Source organism: Dendrobates tinctorius, unplaced genomic scaffold (genome assembly GCF_039654945.1).
Source record: "Dendrobates tinctorius isolate UK_male_01 unplaced genomic scaffold, ASM3965494v1 ptg000063l, whole genome shotgun sequence".
NCBI classification, from domain to species: Eukaryota; Metazoa; Chordata; class Amphibia; order Anura; family Dendrobatidae; genus Dendrobates; species Dendrobates tinctorius.
The window spans coordinates 14,442,033-14,463,889 of NW_027361731.1; the positions used below are offsets into that span (position 1 = coordinate 14,442,033).

Consider the following 21,857-nt stretch of genomic DNA (forward strand, 5'->3'; position numbering starts at 1 on the left):
CTGCAGCTCCCGCTGCCACAAGTCCGTGCACGCTTCTGCTGCGCTGTCTTCGTGGACCCGCCGATCCACAGCAAACTTCGTAACCCCACCGAGTTACAGCCAGCAGCTTGTCACTTTCGTGACCCCACCGAGCCACTGCAAGCCGACTTGAGAGAAAAAAAAACTTTGTAACCCCACTGAGCCACAGCAAGTTGGGAAGAAAGAGAAAAAAAAATTAATGGACCCACCAATCCACAGCAAAACACCTGCACACGTGCTCCTTGGACTGCTGCCCTCAGTCTAGCACCAGTTGTAAGGTTCCACCATGTGAGTGGACGGGGATTACTCACTTTGCAGGTCTTTGAGGTAAACACTGGCACGCTCAGGGTTAAAACGAGTCCATTTGATTTATTATTTAGACAGTTCCAGCAGCCGTTACACTGTCTTTTAAACATTCAGCTTTAACACATGAATACAGTCTCTCACTGAAATACTTCTCACTGACTCCGGTCAGTATAACACATGGTTGTCAAGACCGTTACCTGTTGGATCACCACACAGGTTCTCGGATCCCTCATATCCTCAGAGGTATCCGATAAATATCAGTTCACACACAGTCTGTCTCTGACCCCGGTCAGTATCACACAGTTTTCAAGACCGTCCGCTCCTTTTGGCTCTGACTCGCCGACACGGCTTCCCCAGGCTATGCGACGTCCGAGCCTGGAACATGGGAGCTCTGTCCAGGCTGACAGACTCCTAACACACTCTTTCACATGTGCAACACACCTTCTTTAGATAGGTAACTGAGAGTGGTTACAGGCTATCACATGGCTAGTCACATTTTCATGACCTCATCACAGGTCCTGCAGATTCACAACCATACACACATTTTCAGGCAAAATGGGGTACAGTAAGCCCCCCTCACCATGGAGCGAGGCACATGGGTAGCCAGACCCTCCCAACTCTCAGAGCTACCCGTAGCCCGGACCTAAATGTGAACAACTACTACTTAAAAATTTACGTACACTTAAGAAAACACACCGGGCTACATCACAGGGAGCTGCCATTCCTGTGATGCATGGCTCCTATTAACCACGTGACCACCAGTCACACCACAGTCTATTGTCTGTACAAGTCCCCTTTAAAATGTAAAGTCCTGCGGAATATGTTGCTGCTATAGAAATTATTATTATTCCCCGGCCTCAGGTTTGTTTGTAAAAACTAATAAAGAGAGAGAAGCCAGCGCTGCTTGTGGTCAGAACGCAATACATAAAGTGCATATGCACATATTGATTTCTAACTGTATTTCAAAATGAGACATTTCACAAACGATTGATCAATTTTTTGAGCCACCCCACCATGTCAAGGCATTCTCATATGGGCAGTCATACTCTGTGTTTTTTATATTCGCTGTGCCATTACGGCCTCATAAATGTATTAAAAGCAAGACCACATTAAATGCAAACTGTACCTGAAGCGTTTCTGAATCACTCCCATGGCACTTCAAATAATTGATCAATTTTTTGCTCCGGTACAGTTTGCATTTAATGTGGTCTTGCTTTTAATACATTTAGGAGGCCGTAATGGCACAGCGATTATAAATAACGTAGAGTAGGACTGCTCCATATGAGAATGCCGTGGCTGGGTGGCTCAAATAATCAATTTTTTGCTAAATGTCTCATTTTAAAATACAGTTAGAAATCAATATGTGCATATGCACTTTATGTATTGCGTTCTGACCATAGGCAGCGCTGGCTTCTTTCTCTTTTTTGTTTGTAAAAACCCCTGCAGCAGAGGGTTGGGTGTGTCAGTTTTGGTCTTGCAAGCAGGCAGAGCAGAAGGCTTCGCAGAGCTCAGCTTGTTTGAGGCAACGCAGGACCCAGCGGAGCCAAAAGACCTGACACCTTCAGCATACCCGGCAGTGCAGTCGCCCACGGCAACAGGTAACGGACTGTCTTTGTTTTCCCGGCTGTGATTCGGAGGATCTGATTTACTTTGTTTGTGAGTACACCATTCATTAAAAGAGACTTAACTTTGAACAGTTCCTGGGCCACTGTTTCATCACTGCACGGTGTGGACACCACTGCTGCACTACAGTGTACGTAGAATTTTCTGACAAGTTAGAGAATCACTTGAAGAAAAATATGGGCCTCAAAGAGAAAGCGGAGGGAAATGATGTAGTTGGTTTCTTAGAATCTCGATTAGGAATGAGCGAACGTGCTCTGTGATACTCGGATATTACTTGATTATCTGGGTGATCGGATATGCTTGTTACTCGGCAAGCATTAGCTGGTGATTGATTTCAAACTCTACTATCCACCCTGCATGTGTGGCGCCTGTTACACAGCAAAAAACATGTGGGAATTGCTTGCAGGTCACTGTAATGCTGCAGCCATCTTGGTAGTCGCATTACTCTCATTACTGGTTGTATGACATCATCAGGGGGTTACTATAAAGGTAGGCAGTATCAGGCTTGTCACACTGACAACATTGCACAGCTCTGTGACAGTTGTTATTGGAGAGAGAGAGTGCTTGTCCAGACGTGTGTGCACAGTACAACGAATCAGAGTAAGTAACTGGCTTAGTTATAAAAAGCAGAGGGTGGTTATAAATGGTATATTCTCTAATGGGTCGCGGTGAGCAGTGGGGTACTGCAGGGGTCGGTGTTGGGACCTATTCTCTTCAACATGTTTATTAATGATCTGGTAGAAGTTTCACACAGTAAAATAACGATATTTGCAGATGATACAAATCTATGTAAAGCAGTCAATAACGGAGAATATAGTATTCTGTACAGATGGATCTGGATTAGTTGGAAGCAGTATCACCATTACACACTGAACAGGAAACCACTGGGTAAATCTGACATGGAGAAGGACTTGGGGATCCTAGTTAATGATAAACTTACCTGGAGCAGCCAGTGCCAGGCAGCAGCTGCCAAGGCAAACAGGATCATGGGGTGCATTAAAAGAGGTCTGGATACACATGATGAGAGCATTATACTGCCTCTGTACAAATCCCTGGTTAGACCGCACATGGAGTACTGTGTACAGTTTTGGGCACTGGTGCTCAGGAAGGGAATAATGGAACGAGAGAGACTGCAAAGGAGGGCAGCAAAATTAAGTGGGATGGGGGAACTACAATACCCAGAGAGATTAGCAAAATTAGGATTATTTAATCTAGAAAAAAGACGACTGAGGGGCGATCTAATAACTATTGTGGCGTGGCTAAGGGTTGTATAGTCGATGGGAGGTATGTGTCTCAGAGATGGCTTGTCTCTGTGATGTAAGCCCAGAGTGTTTTCTTTAGTGCACAGAAGCACTAAAAGATGTTACTATACTTATATATGTGTTCAAGGACCTGTGGTGATGTCACAGTCACGTGACTAGTCAGCTGGTGGGTTCGTGTGTGTGTGTGTGTGACTATACCTTTATAATGTATACTACTACTGAAACACAGGGCTGTATGTGGGGAGGGGAAGCCTCCTGTGTGTGTTCTGGCTCCAAGACAGAGCTTAAAGGACTGGACATTTGTTCTGTGTTTTGCCTGAGCTAAAGGCTATTTCTTTTGTTCTCTTTTGTTTTGTGGGTTTGTGATGCAAAAAAACCCCATGAACTTTAAAAGGAACATGCCTCCTGATTGCCACCCGTTGCACCTAAGCGAGTACAATCCCTACACTATGTATAAGTATATAAGGGGACAATACAAATATCTCTCAGAGGATCTGTTTATACCAAGGAAGGTGACGGTCACAAGGGGGCATTCTCTGCTTCTGGAGGAGAGAAGGTGTTTCCACCAACATAGAAGAGGATTCTTTACTGTTAGGGCAGTGAGAATCTGGAATTCCTTGCCAGAGGAGGTGGTGATGGTGAACTCAGTCAAGGGGTTCAAGAGAGGCCTGGATGTCTTCCTGCAGCATAAGAATATTGTATCTTACAGTTATTAGGTTCTTTAGAAGGACGTAGATCTGGGGATTTATTCTGACGGAATATAGGCTGAACTGGATGGACAAATGAATTTTCCGCCTTGCTAATTATGTTACTATGTTAGAGTTGTGTAGTGTAGCTACTGGTGCTGAAGCTGAACCATCATACTAACAGCCCTTCTAAGGGCTAATCTTGTGCTTTGAAGTTTGTATCAGATGCAATCTGCATTTAGCCTAGGGAGGAAGGGAGAGTTGAAGGAAGAGTGGCTGAATACTGTCTGTAGAGAGTGATTAGGACTTGGCAGTTTTTTTTTGTGTGTGTGAGAAAAATATTTATATATATTGTGATCTAGAGTGTATTCCATGCTTTGTGGTACATTTTGTTATATAACACTCCAAAAAAAGGGGTAAAATTTTATTGCTGGATTAAATTACTTACCCATAGAGTATGAGTTACATGTGCTGGGTTTCATTGATGTGATATATAACACTACAAAAAAGCATTGCAAAATTATTTACTGTGTTCACTTACTCATCCATACAGTATTACGTGCTCTGGGGTACATTTCTGTGGCATATAATACTCCAAAAGTGCATTCAAACAAATTTCCAAATTCAATTAGTCATCCGTACAGTGTAATGTGTTTAGTGGGCAACAGCGATGGTGGAATCACGTGAAACTCCCAAGGGAGTGAAGGGAGGAATGTCGGAGCAAGAGAAAGCTTTCACAACAGCAAAAGTGGCAGGAGCCGTAAGCTTTCCTGAAACCAGCAAGGACTAACCAAGGCTGCAGCATATACTGCTGGGGTTCCTGTGGACTGTGGTTGGAAGAGTCAGGATCCAGAAAGTGGTGAGTGATCTGCGGGACCTAGGGTGTTCAGAAGAGACAAGGAGGCGAGCCAGGACCAGGGCTGGAAAAATGCTATTGGGCCCACTAGCCACAAGGTACCGAAAGTTGGCATCTCGAGTGAGATTGCTGCATACAAATGGCAGGAGAGATGGGAGTCCACAGAAGAGTTTAAGTCCATTCATCACATCTCATTCAACTAGGGGGCAGTAGAGGAGGAACATGCCTTGAAGGCTGCAACAGTTGACTGATGGAACCAGTTGTCATGTTCCTCAAAATTGGAGGCTCAACATCGCTGGTATGCGGTGGGTGTGATCCCAGAAAGAAGGCAGCAGTATTGAACCCTACTTTTAGAATTAACAGGCCTGGGAGAAGCTCCTTGATGTCGCTCGAGACCACTCATGAGTAGAGTTGAGCGAAACAGGTCGGCCAGATTAATAAGTCGCCGACTCATGACAAAGTCAGGTTTCGCCGACTGAAACCCGACCACAGCGTGAAGTCGGCCATGCAGTCGTCAAAACGAGCGCCAAAGTCGGATTTCCCAGAATGCTTGCACGTGACTTTTTTTCAGCCACTGAGCAAGGATGTACACTGTGGGCAACGAGATGACATGTGCAGCGTCCGGGGAGAGAGAGAGAGTTTCACGCACTTTAAAAAAGCGGTCCGGCATGTAGGTGTGTTTACTGTCCTCCACTCCCTGCCGACTTTGCTTCCCAATTGACTTGCATTGGGTTTCGTGTCTCAGTCGGACCTTCGACTTTTCACAATAGTCGGCCGATTTCGTTTGACTCGACTTTTGAGAAAGTCGGGTTTCATGAAACCCGACTCGACCCTAAAAAAGGCAAAGTCGCTCATCTCTACTCATGAGACATCGTACTGTCCTTTTGGGTTCTCCACCTCCTATGCGATAGCAGGCGATGGTGCAGGTGACACAAAATTCTGTTGCCCTGATCTATATGTCGGGGCTCCGGCACTGCCCGTAACCAGGTCACTTACAGCCTAGGCACCTGGGAATCAGTCTTCAGGAAACAGGTGGAGGCAGTCATTTAAGCTTCCCGAGGAAGGAGAAGAAGAATCTCACACCTGAAGAGGGTTACTGCATTATCTTCCTTATAATTTTGTCCTGGCTTTGCATATTCTGCAAAGCCTTTATGAGTGTAGGAGTACAGCAAATACATTTTAAAAATATTTGAGGCCCGCAAGTTGTTGCCTTTCATTGGTCTTTGGATGACCTTCCTTATAATGTTTTCCTTGCTTTGGCATCAACTACACTTCCAGAATATTTATTTTAAAAAAACATTTCTGGATTCAATTAGTCATCCATACAGTTGAACTGTTATTGTTACATTACGGTGGTATATAAAACCACAAAAAGTGTTGAAAAATATTTCTGAATTTAGTTAGTCATCCTTATAGTATTTGGTACTTTTTGTGACATTTTGGTGATATATACAACTCTAATAAAGCTCTTAAAAATTTGTCTGGATTCAATTAGTCATCCCTAAAGCATTAGATGCTTTCTGTTAAATTTCGATGGTATAAAAGACTCCAAAAAAAGTTCCAAATCTTTTTATGGTTTCAATGATTCATCCATAAACTGTAACACGCAGTTCTTGTAACATTGTGTTGGTATGTAACAGTCCAAAAAAGCATTGAAAAAATTTATTGTTTCAATTAGTCATCCATACAGTTTAACCCCTTTACCCCCAAGGGTGGTTTGCATGTTAATGGCTGGGCCGATTTTTACAGTTCTGACCACTGTCCCTTTATGAGGTCATAACTCTGGAACGCTTCCATGAATCCCGGTGATTCTGACTGTTTTCTCGTGATATATTGTACTTCATGTTAGTGGTAAAATTTAATTCATATAACTTGCGTTTATTTGTGAAAAAAATGAAAATTTGACAAATTTTGACAATTTCACAATTTTCCAACTTTGAATTTTTATGCCCTTAAATCATATATGTCACACAAAAAATTTAATAAGTAACATTTCCCACATGTGTACTTTACATCAGCACAATCTGGAAACCAAAATTTTTTTTTGTTAGGAAGTTATAAGGGTTAAAAGTTGACCAGCGATTTCTCATTTTTACAACACCATTTTATTTTTAGGGACCACATCACATTTGGAGTCACTTTGAGGGGTCTATATGATAGAAAATACCGAAAAGTGACACCATTCTAAAAACTGCACCCCTCAAGGTGCTCAAAACCACATTCAAGAATTTTATTAACCCTTCAGGTGCTTCACAGGAATTTTTTGAATGTTTAAAAAAAAAATGAACATTTAACTTTTTTCACAAAAAATTACTTCAGGTCCAGTTTTTTATTTTACCAAGGGTAACAGGAGAAATTGGACAGCAAAAGTTATTGTGCAATTTGTCCTGAGTACGCTGATACCCGATATGTGGGGGGAACCACTGTTTCAGCGCATGGCAGAGCTCAGAGGGGAAGGAGCGCCGTTTGACTTTTTCACTGCAAAATTGGCTGGAATTCAGATCGGATGCCATGTCACGTTTGTAGAGCTACTGATGTGCCTAAACAGTGGAAACCCCCCACAAGTGACCCCATTTTAGAAACTAGACCCCCCAAGGAACTTATCTAGATATGTGGTGAGATCTTTGAACCTCCAAGGGCTTCACAGAAGTTTATAACGTACAGCCGTACAATTAATAAATCATATTTTTTCCATAAATATGAACTTTTCACCCCCAATTTTTATTTTTCCAAGGGTAACAGGAGAAATTAGACCCCAAAATTCGTTGTGGAATTTGTCCTGAGTAGGCTGATACCCCATATGTATGGGTAAACCCATATGTATGGGTAGTGAGTATTTCCTGAAGAAGAGGTAGCAAAAAACCTTGAAACGCGTAGAATAAACCACTGTCAAACTTTAATAACCTTCTGGAATTTCATCATTTGGACAGCGCGGACGAAATCCACATATTCCTTTGCAGAGTTACATTTCCCTGATGGCACTCTGAGTGAATATTGTGGAGGCTGGGCCTGAGTCCCACCCTGGCATTGCACATGTGTTACCGACACGGAGGATTGCTGGCCCTACTTCTATCAGGGTTTCCTCTACTTCATACTCCAGTTCCTGCAGCCCCTCCTGCTTATCTACCATATTTCATTTGCTATCTCAGAGCATGTTTGTCCACATCAGCCAGAAGCTGGAAGCTCTGCAGCACTGTCTTGGCAAAGCGGAACCAGACTCCACTGAAGCTAATCTGACTAGGAGACAAACCGCACACCGCTGCAGAGTTATTAAAAGGAATAACAGACCAGGCAGATCTGTGTCTCTCTACAGACTCTACAACCAGCTATGGTGGTGTGTGATAATGGGTGTAACCTGGTGGAGATTCTGAAGGCTGGCAAGCTCACACATGTACCATGCATGTGTAACGTGACTGAGTGAGGTAGTTGTTGGCGAGCTACTGCTTCTGCACCCTCTGGCACCCTACAGACAAAATGTGTCCCAGTCTCGGAGTGCTGCTGTGTGTGGGGTGCATCACACTTACTTGTGGCCCATAGGCCTCCACTGGCTCCATGTTTCCCATCTTCTAGAATTTTCGCAGCAAACAATCCAGGGGACATTGAATATGTGAATACAGTCAAACTTTTACTTTGCAGCTTTTGTTCATTACAATCAGACATACAGTATAGGATAGGGCCCAACGGGTTAAGGTCTTTCCCACAGGTGCCGGACTTAACTTTAGTCCTAGTTTTCTGTATGGGCAGAGCATCTCTCTTGTTAGCTCCGCTAGCACTACGAATTCTTCTCCATCACAAACAATGCACCCCATTTCCATCAATTCCTAACTCTGAGAGTTGAAGTCCTTCTTTCCCTGTAGCTCCGTAGGCTTAGAACGCCTAAAGGCCCCGATGTCCATCTCGATGTTCCCAAACCTACAGATAAATTTGCATAGAAGGGTTTTTTGACAATGCACTGCCTTGAGTAACATGATCACGCTGTTCCTAGCAGCCTGTTGCCTGTGACCGCTGCAGTCACTTCAACTCACTTTCTCTAACTGAACTTGACACTTACTGAAGCGTCCAGTGAGGAATCCTTCATGAGCACAATGATCCCACTTCTGTGCCTACTTAAACAGTCGCTGCTGACAAACATGAAGCTTTGCATGTAGACCAGGTGAAGATGGAGGAAGACATGAGACAAGGAGATACTACCCAGCCCAGCCTCATTTAATCTGCTCAGTGTCGATTGGCTAACAATAAGAAGGTGGACAAAGAATATAGGAGCACAACAGAGGCTAGTACACACACAAATTTCTTTAGTGGATGGGCTGAGGAGGGAAATGAGTAGGAAAATATGGAGGAGATGGGGAGTAGTCATCATGGTGGAGACAGGAAAGTGTTGGCTGTAGGAAACTTGACACATACAGTCATATGTTAAAGTTTGGGCACCCCTATTAATGTTAACCTTTTTTTCTTTATAACAATTTTGGTTTTTGCAACAGCTATTTCAGTTTCATATATCTAATAACTGATGGACTCAGTTACATTTCTGGATTCAAATGAGGTTCATTGTACTAACAGAAAATGTGCAATCTGCATTTAAACAAAATTTGACCAGTGCAAAAGTATGGGCACCCTTATCATTTTCTTGATTTGATCACTCCTAACTACTTTTTACTGACTTCCTGAAGCACTAAATTGGTTTTGTAACCTCATTGAGCTTTGAACTTCACAGCCAGGTGTATCAAATCATGAGAAAAGGTATTTAAGGTGGCCACTTGCAAGTAGTTCTATTTGATTCTCCTATGAAGAGTGGCATCATGGGCTCCTCAAAACAACTCTCAAATGATCTGAAAACAAAGATTGTTCAACATAGCTTTTCAGGGGAAGGATTCAAAAAGTTGTCTCAGAGATTTAACCTGTCAGTTTCCACTGTGAGGAATATAGTAAGGAAATGGAAGAACACAGGTACAGTTCTTGTTAAGCCCAGAAGTGGCAGGCCAAGAAAAATATCAGAAAGGCAGAGAAGAAGAATGGTGAGAACAGTCAAGGACAATCCACAGACCACCTCCAAAGACCTGCAGCATCATCTTGCTGCAGATGGTGTCACTGTGCATCGGTCAACAATACAGCGCACTTTGCACAAGGAGAAGCTGTATGGGAGAGTGATGCGAAGGAAGCCGTTTCTGCAAGCACGCCACAAACAGAGTCACCTGAGGTATGTAAAAGCACATTTGGACAAGCCAGTTACACTTTGGAAGAAGATCCTGTGGACTGATGAAACAAAGATTGAGTTGTTTGGTCATACAAAAAGGCGCTATGCATGGAGGCTAAAAAACACAGCATTCCAAGAAAAACACTTGCTACCCATAGTAAAATTTGGTGGAGGTTCCATCATGCTTTGGGGCTGTGTGGCGAATGCCGGCACCGGGAATCTTGTTAAAGTTGAGGGTCGCATGGATTCAACTCAGTATCAGCAGATTCTTGACAATAATGTGCAAGAATCAGTGACGAAGTTGAAGTTACGCAGGGGATGGATATTTCAGCAAGACAATGATCCAACACACCGCTCCAAATCTACTCAGGCATTCATGCAGAGGAACAATTACAATGTTCTGGAATGGCCATCCCAGTCCCCAGACCTGAATATCATTGAACAACTGTGGGATGATTTGAAGCGGGCTGTCCATGCTCGGCGACCATCAAACTGAACTGGAATTGTTTTGTAAACAGGAATGGTCACAAATACCTTCATCCAGGATCCATGAACTCATTAATAGCTACAGGAAGCGACTAGAGGCTATTACTTTTGTAAAAGGAGGATCTACGAAATATTAATGTCACTTTTATGTTGATGTGCCCATACTTTTGCACCGGTCAAATTTTGTTAAAATGCAGATTGCACATTTTCTGTTAGTACAATAAACCTCATTTGAGTCCAGAAATATAACTGAGTCCATCAGTTATTAGATATATGAAACTGAAATAGCTGTTGCAAAAACCAAAATTGTTATAAAGAAAAAAGGTTAACATTAATAGGGGTGCCCAAACTTTTACATATGACTGTATGGCAGACTTCATGTACCGCTGCCCTTCCTGTGACCCTTGTGTTTTATTTATTTTGGCGAAAAAAAGAGTACTGGTTGTACACCCTGCTAGACCCACTCTACAAGGAGAACTTTGCATCTCTGCCTCCTGAGGTGGAGAGGTGTACGAAAATGGTGCTATACCAGAAGACCAGAAGGCAAAGATGTTGACAAAATTCCCATCAGACAACGCTAACAGCAAGGGGCAGCTTGCTCAAGCAAGGAGTAAATGCGAGGAAGACACACACCAGTTACAGCAGATGCAGGGGTACACTGTCAAAGGCCTGGCCCAATTTCATGACATCCTCCCAGCATCCAAGCCCTGATGATTGGGTGTTTTTGACAAGGATGGAAAAGTTTTTAAATATGGTCAAGCAATACCTGGCTGACAAAACCAGCATACTCCACAATTCCTTTCTGACCTTTAGATATTGGGTTTCAAAGCTGGACACCTGGCATGATCTGTCTCTCTATGCCTTAGTGGTTAAAACTAAAAGAGAAAGAGCGCAATAGGGTCTTACCCAAGTAAAAGAGATATAGTTCAAGCTGTTATACTCACCAATAGCAGGAGAGTTAGAGGCATAAAGGAATAGAGGTCAAAGCTGCTGCACATCCAAAAGGCCACGCCGTGACCATAAATCATCAGATATCAAAGAAATAATTTTCGGATTAAACGTGCGCTGCTAGACAAAACGACTCCTTTCCAGATTGTGTACTTGTATACTTTTATTTTTCCAACGCGTTTCGAAGTTTCAAACTTCTTCCTCAGGGGATGATATGTACATATCATCCCCTGAGGAAGAAGTTTGAAACTTCGAAACGCGTTGGGAAAATAAAAGTATACAAGTACACAATCTGGAAAGGAGTCGTTTTGTCTAGCAGCGCACGTTTAATCCGAAAATTATTTCTTTGATATCTCTATGCCTTGGAGGTGTTGTACTGCCCTGCCGCTAGTGTCTTGACTGAGCGAACTTTTAGTGCCTCGGGAGATGTCAAAACAGACTGGTGCTTTTGCCTGTCAACACAAAGTCTCGGGCTCACTCTGATAGAAATGAACAAAGCCAGGATGAGATCCGGCTTTTCCACACCACCAGATGACCGCAGCACATAGTGTTTTTAATCTTCTGTATTTGACTGAGGCCTGCCAATTGTTGTGTTCAAGGGTCAGTCAATGACTTTATTACTCTCCTTCTCACATTTTTCTGTGTGCAAAGCCTTTTATAAATGTAAAAGTACCACAACTACACTTTGTTCACAACATTTGAATGAGGTAGTACAGTTGGTACCTTGAATTGTGTGTGAATGACCCTGCTTGTAATTTTTGGCACTTGACGTATAGCTTTATGAGTTGAGAAGTACCACTGCATGACCATTTGAAATCCAAAAAGAGACCAAAAATATAATAAATATAAGTCAACTTCCAAAAAAGATGATACACCCAAAAAGAAGGGAAGTATCAGACCAAAATTAAAATATAAATAATTTATTATTATTAGAATTATTAAAAGGTGTGCAGAACAAGGCAGAGTGAGCTCCAAGCAACAAATTAATAAAATCAAGTGAGTCAGGTATGAATTATAGCAAACAATTTAGAGACCAGAGACAAATACCCACTGTCTTAGCAGAATATAAAACCCATGTGTGTTGTGAATTCCCTTGATCGGACTTCTGAGTCAGGGCTCCCTCTGGTGGTTACTGGGGGTAGTGGATCTGGCCAGTTTGATGGAAGTTTGCCACCTGACGATGATGATTGGGAATCTGGGATTGCGGTCTGGGAGCATATAAGTGAGTAGGCTTCCCTTAATGGTTGCTGGTGATTTTCCTCCTTGCGCATTTTGAGTTCTTCTGTCTCCTGCCTGATCTGCATGGTTCAGTTAAGTGATTCTTTTGCTAATCCTTTGCATCTGATCTGGTTGTGTCTTTTTTTTTTGCTTTCTGCTTTGTTGCGAGGGTTCAGCGTACTCCCTGCTGGGGGCAGTGCTGGGCCCCGCTCCATATATTACAGCTTCGGTCAGTCTGTTCTGTCCTCTGTTTATATTAGTATCTTTTGCTTTGCTTCCAGTTCACACCAGAGTGCTGATCTAGCAGGGGAGAGGTTGCATGGCCTCGGGTTTTTTGTATATCAGATGTGTTGGATTTTTTAGGGTTTTTGCGTGATTGCAGACAGTGTCTTTTCTGTCCTGTCCTATCTAGACAGTTTGGGCCCCATCATTTCCTCAGTCTATTTTCTGCCTATGTTTGTGTCTCATCTTGTCTCACCGACAATATATGTTTGGGGGCTATCTATTCCTTCGGGGTTCTGCTCCGGGGCAGTTTAGATTTCACCTTTCTAGCTTTAGGCTTAGTTAGTTCTCCGGCTGTGTCTAGGTGTCTAGGGCATCGTAGGAACGCTCCACGGCTACTGCTAGTTGTGGTGTTAGGATCAGGGGTCTGTAATCCGCTGAGTTACCAACCTCTCTGGTTTCCCGGTGGCTTAGCCTGTTCCTGCCATCCGCCTCGGTGACCCGTTCATAACAGAATCACCAGCCAAAACTGTAGACTCTAGGGTACTCAAAAGAAGGAAAGAATTGTGAAACAAAAAAATTCTGACACTTTTTTTTTTTAAGTTTTTTTCCTCTTTTTCTCTGGAGCCATAGATGGATATTTTCCTTAATGGAGACTAAGCAATTGTCCGATCGTGTTGAGCAGCTCGCTGCTGAAGTGCGGGGAATTTCTGCCTATCTCGCTCAATCATCTGCTGTAGAACCAAAGATCCCTACTCCTGATGTGTTTTCGGGGGATCGGTCAAAATTTTTGAATTTTAAGAATAACTGTAAACTATTTCTTGCTTTGAAACCTAATTCATTGGGGAGCTCGGTGCAGCAGGTTAAAATTGTCATTTCCCTGCTGCGCGGCGATCCCCAGGATTGGGCTTTTACTCTGACACCTGGAGATCCTATTCTGGCTAATGTAGATGCATTTTTTCAAGCCCTGGGGTTGTTGTATGATGAACCTAATGCTATTGATCAAGCTGAGAAAACCTTACTGGCATTGAACCAGGGTCAGGATGCTGCGGAGTTACAGTTGTGGCCAAAAGTATTGACACCCCTGCAATTTTGTCAGATAATACTCAGTTTCTTCCTGAAAATTATTGCAAACACAAATTCTTTGTTATTATTATCTTCATTTAATTTGTCTTAAATGAAAAAACACAAAAAGAATTGTCCTAAAGCCAAATTGGATATAATTCCACACCAAAGATAAAAAAGAGGGTGGACAAAAGTATTGGCACTGTTCGAAAAATCATGTGATGCTTCTCTAATTTGTGTAATTAACAGCACCTGTAACTTACCTGTGGCACCTAACAGGTGTTGGCAATAACTAAATCACACTTGCAGCCAGTTGACATGGATTAAAGTTGACTCAACCTCTGTCCTGTGTCCTTGTGTGTACCACATTGAGCATGGAGAAAAGAAAGAAGACCAAAGAACTGTCTGAGGACTTGAGAAACCAAATTGTGAGGAAGCATGAGCAATCTCAAGGCTACAAGTCCATCTCCAAAGACCTGAATGTTCCTGTGTCTACCGTGCGCAGTGTCATCAAGAAGTTTAAAGCCCATGGCACTGTGGCTAACCTCCCTAGATGTGGACGGAAAAGAAAAATTGACAAGAGATTTCAGCGCAAGATTGTGTGGATGTTGGATAAAGAACCTCGACTAACATCCAAACAAGTTCAAGCTGCCCTGCAGTCCGAGGGTACAGCAGTGTCAACCCGTACTATCCGTTGGCATCTGAATGAAAAGGGACTGTATGGTAGGAGACCCAGGAAGACCCCACTTCTTACCCCAAGACATAAAAAAGTCAGGCTGGAGTTTGCCAAAACTTACCTGAAAAAGCCTAAAACGTTTTGGAAGAATGTTCTCTGGTCAGATGAGACAAAAGTAGAGCTTTTTGGGCAAAGGCATCAACATAGAGTTTACAGGGAAAAAAAGAGGCATTCAAAGAAAAAAACTCAGTCCCTACAGTCAAACATGGCGGAGGTTCCCTGATGTTTTGGGGTTGCTTTGCTGCCTCTGGAACTAGACTGCTTGACCGTGTGCATGGCATTATGAAGTCTGAAGACTACCAACAAATTTTGTAGGGCCCAGTGTGAGAAAGATGGGTCTCCCTCAGAGGTCATGGGTCTTCCAGCAGGACAATGACCCAAAACACACTTCAAAAAGCACTTGAAAATGGTTTGAGAGAAAGCACTGGAGACTTCTAAGGTGGCCAGCAATGAGTCCAGACCTGAATCCCATAGAACACCTGTGGAGAGATCTAAAAATGGCAGTTTGGAGAAGGCACCCTTCTAATATCAGGGACCTGGAGCAGTTTGCCAAAGAAGAATGGTCTAATATTCCAGCAGAGCATTGTAAGAAACTCATTGATGGTTACCGGAAGCGGTTGGTCGCAGTTATTTTGGCTAAAGGTTGTGCAACCAAGTATTAGGCTGAGGGTGCCAATACTTTTGTCTGGCCCATTTTTGGAGTTTTGTGTGAAATGATCAATGTTTTGCTTTTTGCTTCTTTCTCTTTTGTGTTTTTTCATTTAAGACAAATTAAATGAAGATAATAATACCAAAGAATTTGTGTTTGCAATCATTTTCAGGAAGAAACTGAGTATTATCTGACAGAAGAGCAGGGGTGTCAGTACTTTTGGCCACAACTGTATATTGCCAGAAATTCCGAAGGTGGGTGGTCCTTACTAAATGGAATGATGATGCTCTAGTAGCTCTCTTTCAGAAAGGTCTGGCAGAAACCGTAAAAGATGTTATGGTGGGATTTCCTGTCCCCTCTAGTGTTGACGACTCCGTGTCATTAGCCATTCAAATTGATCGACGTTTATGTGAACATTAAAGTACGCGAGAGGCGGTGCTGCCTTTTGAACAAACTTCTGAACCCATGCAGTGTGATAGGGTTTTGTCTAGGACACAACGTCAAGAGTTTAGAAGGCGTAATAAGTTGTGCTTCTTTTGTGGGGATGCCTCTCACGCATTTGCCGTGGGCAGAGTACAGCCTAAGTTCCTGTTGGCGATTACCTTGATCTGCTCCTTGTCTACATTTTCTGGTAAGGTCTTTGTTGATTCAGGAGCAGCTTTGAATCTGATCGATCTTGACTTTGCCAAACGTTGTGGTTTCCCCATGGTGCCTCTGCGGACCCCTATTCCCTTGAGGGGTATTGATGCTACCCATTTAGCGGAGAATAAACCCCAGTTTTGGACCCAGGTGATAATGCGGGTCGCCCCGGACCATCAAGAGAATTGTAAATTTTTGGTGTTGCACAATTTACATGATACTATTGTTCTGGGGTTTTCCTTGGTTGCAAACTCATAATCCAGTTTTGGATTGGAAATCTGTGTCTGTGGTGAGTCCGGGTTCTCAATGTGTTCTTAGTGACACTCCTGTTTTCTCCACCTCTCCCCAGTCTCAAGATGTTCCTGATTATCTGGCTGATTTTTCTGATGTATTTAGTGAGAGTAAGTCTGCGTCTTTTCTTCCTCATAGGAGTTATGACTGAGCAATTGAGTTAATGCCCGGTTGTAAATTTCCCAAGGGTCGGCTTTTCCACTTATCGGTACATGAACATGATGCTATGCGATCTTATATTAAGGAATCATTGGAGAAGGGTTATATCAGACCATCCTCGTCACCTTTAGGTGCTGGGTTTTTTTTTTGTGGCCAAAAAAGATGGCTTGTTAAGGCCATGTATTGACTATCGCTCCCTTAGCAAAATCACTGTTAAATATCAGTACCCGTTACCCCTAATTTCTGATTTATTTTTCAGAGTTAAAAGTGCTTGTTGGTTTACCAAACTTGACCTCAGGGGGGCATATAATCTTATTCGCATCAAGCACGGGGATGAATGGAAGACGGCGTTTAATACTCCGGAGGGACATTTTGAGTACCTGGTGTTGCCTTTTGGGCTCACTAATGCCCCTTCCGTCTTCCAATCTTTTATGAACAATATTTTCCGGGACCTTGTGGATAAGTTTTTGATCATTTATCTGGATGATATTTTGATTTTTTCCAGTGATTGGGATTCTCATGTGGAACATGTCCGGACGGTGTTCCGGATTTTGAGGGAAAATACTCTGTATGTTAAGGGATCGAAATGTCTTTTTGGTGTACAGAGGATTTCGTTTTTGGGATTCATTTTGTCCTCGTCTGCTATTTAATTGGATCCGGCCAAGGTACAGGCCATTTATGATTGGGTTCAGCCCACTTCTCTGAAGGCTCTTCAGAAGTTTTTGGGTTTTGCTAATTTCTAACGTAAATTTATATAAGTAACTAGCTGAAGAGCCCGGCGCTGCCCAGGCATAGTAACTAACAGTGGTTAGTTATAGCAAATTATAATTATCCTCCATCCCATAGTCCCGTGCCCATATACCCATCATACATATCCACGATCCCATAGGCCCGTGCCCATATAACCATCATACATATCCTCCATCCCATAGTCGAGTGCCCATATACCCATCACACATCCTCCATCCCATAGTCCCATGCCCATATACCCATCATACATATTCGCCATCCCATAGTCGAGTGCCCATATACCCATCACACATCCTTCATCTCATAGTCCCATGCCCATATACTCATCATACATATCCTCCATCCCATAGTCCCGTGCCCATATACCCATCATACATATCCACCATCCCATAGTCCCGTGCCCATATACCCGTCATACATATCCTCCATCCCATAGTCCAGTGCCCATATACCCATCACACATCCTCCATCCCATAGTCCCGTGCCCATATACATATCCGCCATCCCATAGTCCCGTGCCCATATACCCATCATACATATCCTCCATCCCATAGTCCCGTGCCCATATACCCATCACACATCCTCTATCCCATAGTCCCATGCCCATATACCCATCATACTGTACATATTCGCCATCCCATAGTCGAGTGCCCATACCCATCACACATCCTTCATCTCATAGTCCCATGCCCATATACCCATCATACATATCCTTCATCCCATAGTCCCGTGCCCATATACCCATCATACATATCCTCCATCCCATAGTCCCGTGCCCATATACCTGTCACACATCCTCCATCCCATAGTCCAGTGCCCATATACCCGTCACACATCCTCCATCCCATAGTCCCGTGCCCATATACCCGTCACACATCCTCCATCCCAAAGTCCAGTGCCCATATACCCGTCACACATCCTCCATCCCATAGTCAACCATTATGACATCATAATGAGCGGCGGGGCTTGCAACCTATGATGACATCAGCGTCGCCATGGCAACCATTATGACATCATAATGAGGGGCGGGGCTTGACACGCACACACTTTTTCCCCATTATGTAGATAGGGGCAAAATTGTTTGGTGAATTGGAATGCACGGGGTTAAAATTTCGCCTCACAACATAGCCTAGGACGCTCTCAGGGTCCAGACATGTGACTGTGCCAAATTTTGTGGCTGTAGCTGCGACGGTGCGGATGCCTATCCCGGACACACATAAACACACATACATACATACATACATACACACACTTGAGCTTTATATATTAGATTTTTCTGGTATTGTTAAACCTCTAACGGATTTGACCAAAAAGGGCGCTGATGTGGTGAATTGGTCTCCAGAGGCAGTCTCGGCATTTCAGGAGCTTAAGCGGAGATTCACTTCTGCTCCGGTTCTATGGCAAGCTGATGTTTCACTCCCATTTCAGGTGGAGATAGATGCTTCTGAGATTGGTGCAGGAGCCGTTTTGTCTCAAAAGATGCGGTAACCTCCAAGATGAATCCCTGTGCCTTCTTTTCTCGAAAATTTTCTCCATCTGAACGTAACTATGACGTGGGGAATCGGGAATTGTTGGCCATGAAGTGGGCATTTGAAGAGTGGAGACATTGGTTGGAGGGAGCTAGACATCAAGTTGTGGTCCTCACCGATCAGAAGAATTTGATTTTTCTTGAATCAGCCAAGCGCTTGAATCCTAGATAGGCTAGGTGGGCCTTGTTTTTTACGCGTTTTAATTTTGTGGTCTCCTTTCTTCCGGGCACTAAGAATGTTAAGGCAGACGCCCTTTCTAGGAGTTTCTTTGCGGATTCTCTTGATGTGACCAAGCTTACTACCATTCTAAATGAGGGTGTAGTTCTTTCCACCATCTCTCCCGATTTGAGACATGCCCTGGAGGAATTTCAGGAAGATAAACCTGAACGATGCACTATGGGAAAATTGTATGTCCCTGACCAGTGAAGGAGAAGAGTAATGTCTGAAATTCATTGTTCTGCGTTAGCTGGTCATCCAGGTATCTTTGGTACCAGAGATTTGGTGAGTAGGTCTTTTTGGTGGCCTGCCTTATCTCGTGATGTCAGGAATTTTGTGCAGTCCTGTGGGACTTGTTCTCGGTCCAAACCCTGTTCTCGTGCTAGTGGTTTGTTGATGCCCCTGCCGGTGCCCAGGAGGCCATGGACCCATATCTCAATGGATTTTATTTCTGATCTCCCTGTGTCTCAGAAAATGACTGTTATTTGGGTGATCTGTGATAGATTTTCTAAGATGGTCCATCTTGTACCACTCCCAAGTTGCCATCTTCTTCTGAGTTGGTGCCCTTGTTTTTACAACAAGTGGTTCGTTTGCACGGGATTTCTGAGAACATTGTATCGGACAGAGGAGTCCAGTTTGTTTCCAGATTTTGGAGAGCTTTTTGTTCTAGACTGGGAATTCAGTTATCTTTCTCTGCATTTCATCCTCAGACCAATGGACAGACTGAGAGAACAAACCAGACTTTGGAGTCCTATTTGAGATGATTCATATCTGCTGATCAGGATGACTGGGTCTCATTTGGACCTTGGCCGAATTTGCGCTAAATAATAAGGATAGTTCTGCCACTTTGATATCTCTTTTCTTCTGTAACTTTGGGTTTCATTCTCGATTTTCTTCGGGGCAAGTGAAAGCTTCGGCCTGCCCAAGTGTGGATTCTGTGGTAGAGCGAATGCAGCAGATTTGGGAGCAAGTAGTGGATAAGTTGTCCCACTCTCAGGAAAAGGCCCAACAGTTTTCCAACTGGCATAGGACCATTGGGCCCCGGTTTAAAGTGGGTGATATGGTTTGTTTGTCCTCAAAAAATATTCCCATGAAGGTTGCATCTCCAAAATTCAAGCCAAGGTTCATTGGACCTTATAAGATTTTGGAAATCCTTAACCCCATTTCTTTCCATTTGGCTCTTCCAGTTACGTTTAAGATTCATAATGTTTTTCATAAATCTTTGTTGAAAAGGTTTGTAGAGCCAGTGGTTCCCATGGCGGCGCCCCCTGACCCTGTACTGGTTAAGGGTAATTTGGAGTATGAGGTAGTGAAGATATTGGATTCTCATCTGGCTAGACGGAGACTTCAGTACTTGGTCAAGTGGAAAGGTTATGGCCAGGAGGATAATTCTTGGGTCTCTGCTTCTGACATTCATGCCAAGAGATTGATTCATGCTTTTCACTAGGCTCAGCCTGATCGGCCTGGTGGCGTGGATGAGGGTTCGGTGACCCCTCCTCAAGGGGGGGGTACTGTTGTGAATTCCCTTGATCGGACTTCTGAGTCAGGGCTCCATCTGGTGGTTACTGGGGTAGTGGAGCTGGCCAGTTTGATGGAAGTTTGCCACCTGACGATGATTGGGAATCTGGGATTGCTGGCTGGGAGCATTTAAGTGAGCAGGCTTGCCTTAAGGGTTGCTGGTGATTTTCCTCCTTGTGCATTTTGAGTTCTTCTGTCTCCTGCCTGATCTGCATGGTTCAGTTAAGTGATTCTTTTGCTAATCCTTTGCATCTGATCTGGTTGTGTCTTTTTTTTTGCTTTCTGCTTTGTTGTGAGGGTTCAGCGTACTCCCTGCTGGGGGCAGTGCTGGGCCCCGCTCCATATGTTACAGCTTCGGTCAGTCTGTTCTGTCCCATTATATTAGTATATTTTGCTTTGCTTCCAGTTCACACCAGAGTGCTGATCTAGTGGGGGAGAGTTCGTGTGGCCTCGGGTTTTTTTGTATATCAGATGTGTTGGATTTTTTAGGGTTTTTGCGTGATTGTAGACAGTGTCTTTTCTGTCCTGTCCTATCTAGACAGTTTGGGCCCCATCATTTGCTCAGTCTATTTTCTGCCTATGTTTGTGTCTCATCTTGTCTCACCGACAATATATGTTTGGGGGCTGTCTATTCCTTTGGGGATCTGCTCCGGGGCAGTTTAGATTTCACCTTTCTGGCTTTAGGCTTAGTTAGTTCTCCGGCTGTGTCTAGGCGTCTGGGGCATCGTAGGAACGCTCCACGGCTGCTTGTAGTTGTGTTGTTAGGATCAGGGGTCTACAATCCGCTGAGTTACCAACCTCTCTGGTTTCCTGGTAGCTTAGCCTGTTCCTGCCATCCTCCTCGGTGACCCGTTCATAACACATGTGGGTGTGAAGCTGATAAGGGTAAAAGACTGGACTACAAAGCAAGCAGCAATAGCAATAAGTCACTTTGTAAGGCCAGAGAAACATGACTAAAACAGAAGCAGAAAGTTGGGTATCTGTACTTATACGTGTACAGTGTTATGATACCTACATAAGTTGGGACGCCCGTGCAGTGTTGTGAATTTCCCAGGGGTTCTCTGTCTTGGTGTTTCTTCTCTGATATTCCAGATGGATGATGTTTAAAAGCTCCTTGGTGATGATGTGAGTATTTATAGTTAATCTTTATATGTATTATTATTATTATCATTATTATGCATTTATATAGCGCCATTTATTCCATGGCGCTTTACATGTGAAAAGGGGAAATATAGACACGTACAATAAACATGTGTAAGACAAGGCACACACAAGTACAAAAGGAGAGGGGACCCTGCCCGCGAGGGCTCACAGTCTACAGGGATGGGTGAGGATACAGTAGGAGAGGGTAAATAGTGAATTATGTACTTAATCATTATATGTATTTAATCTTTATATATATATTTAACCTTTGTATGCTAAAATATACAGAAGTGTACGCAATCATACTATTCCTTTAATTTTGTACTTTGAAATAAAATTGTGT

The 21,857-nt window shown here is 43.4% G+C and overlaps 2 protein-coding genes across 2 annotated transcripts in view; both read left to right on the top strand.

Annotated features, from left to right (window-relative positions):
- The window catches only part of LOC141094286 (uncharacterized), a 1,055,204-nt gene that overhangs the window by 870,901 nt on the left and 162,446 nt on the right, over nucleotides 1–21,857 (top strand). The gene's annotated exons all lie outside the window — the stretch shown is intronic.
- LOC141093988 (uncharacterized) overlaps nucleotides 1–21,857 on the top strand; it is a 61,326-nt gene that overhangs the window by 33,937 nt on the left and 5,532 nt on the right. The gene's annotated exons all lie outside the window — the stretch shown is intronic.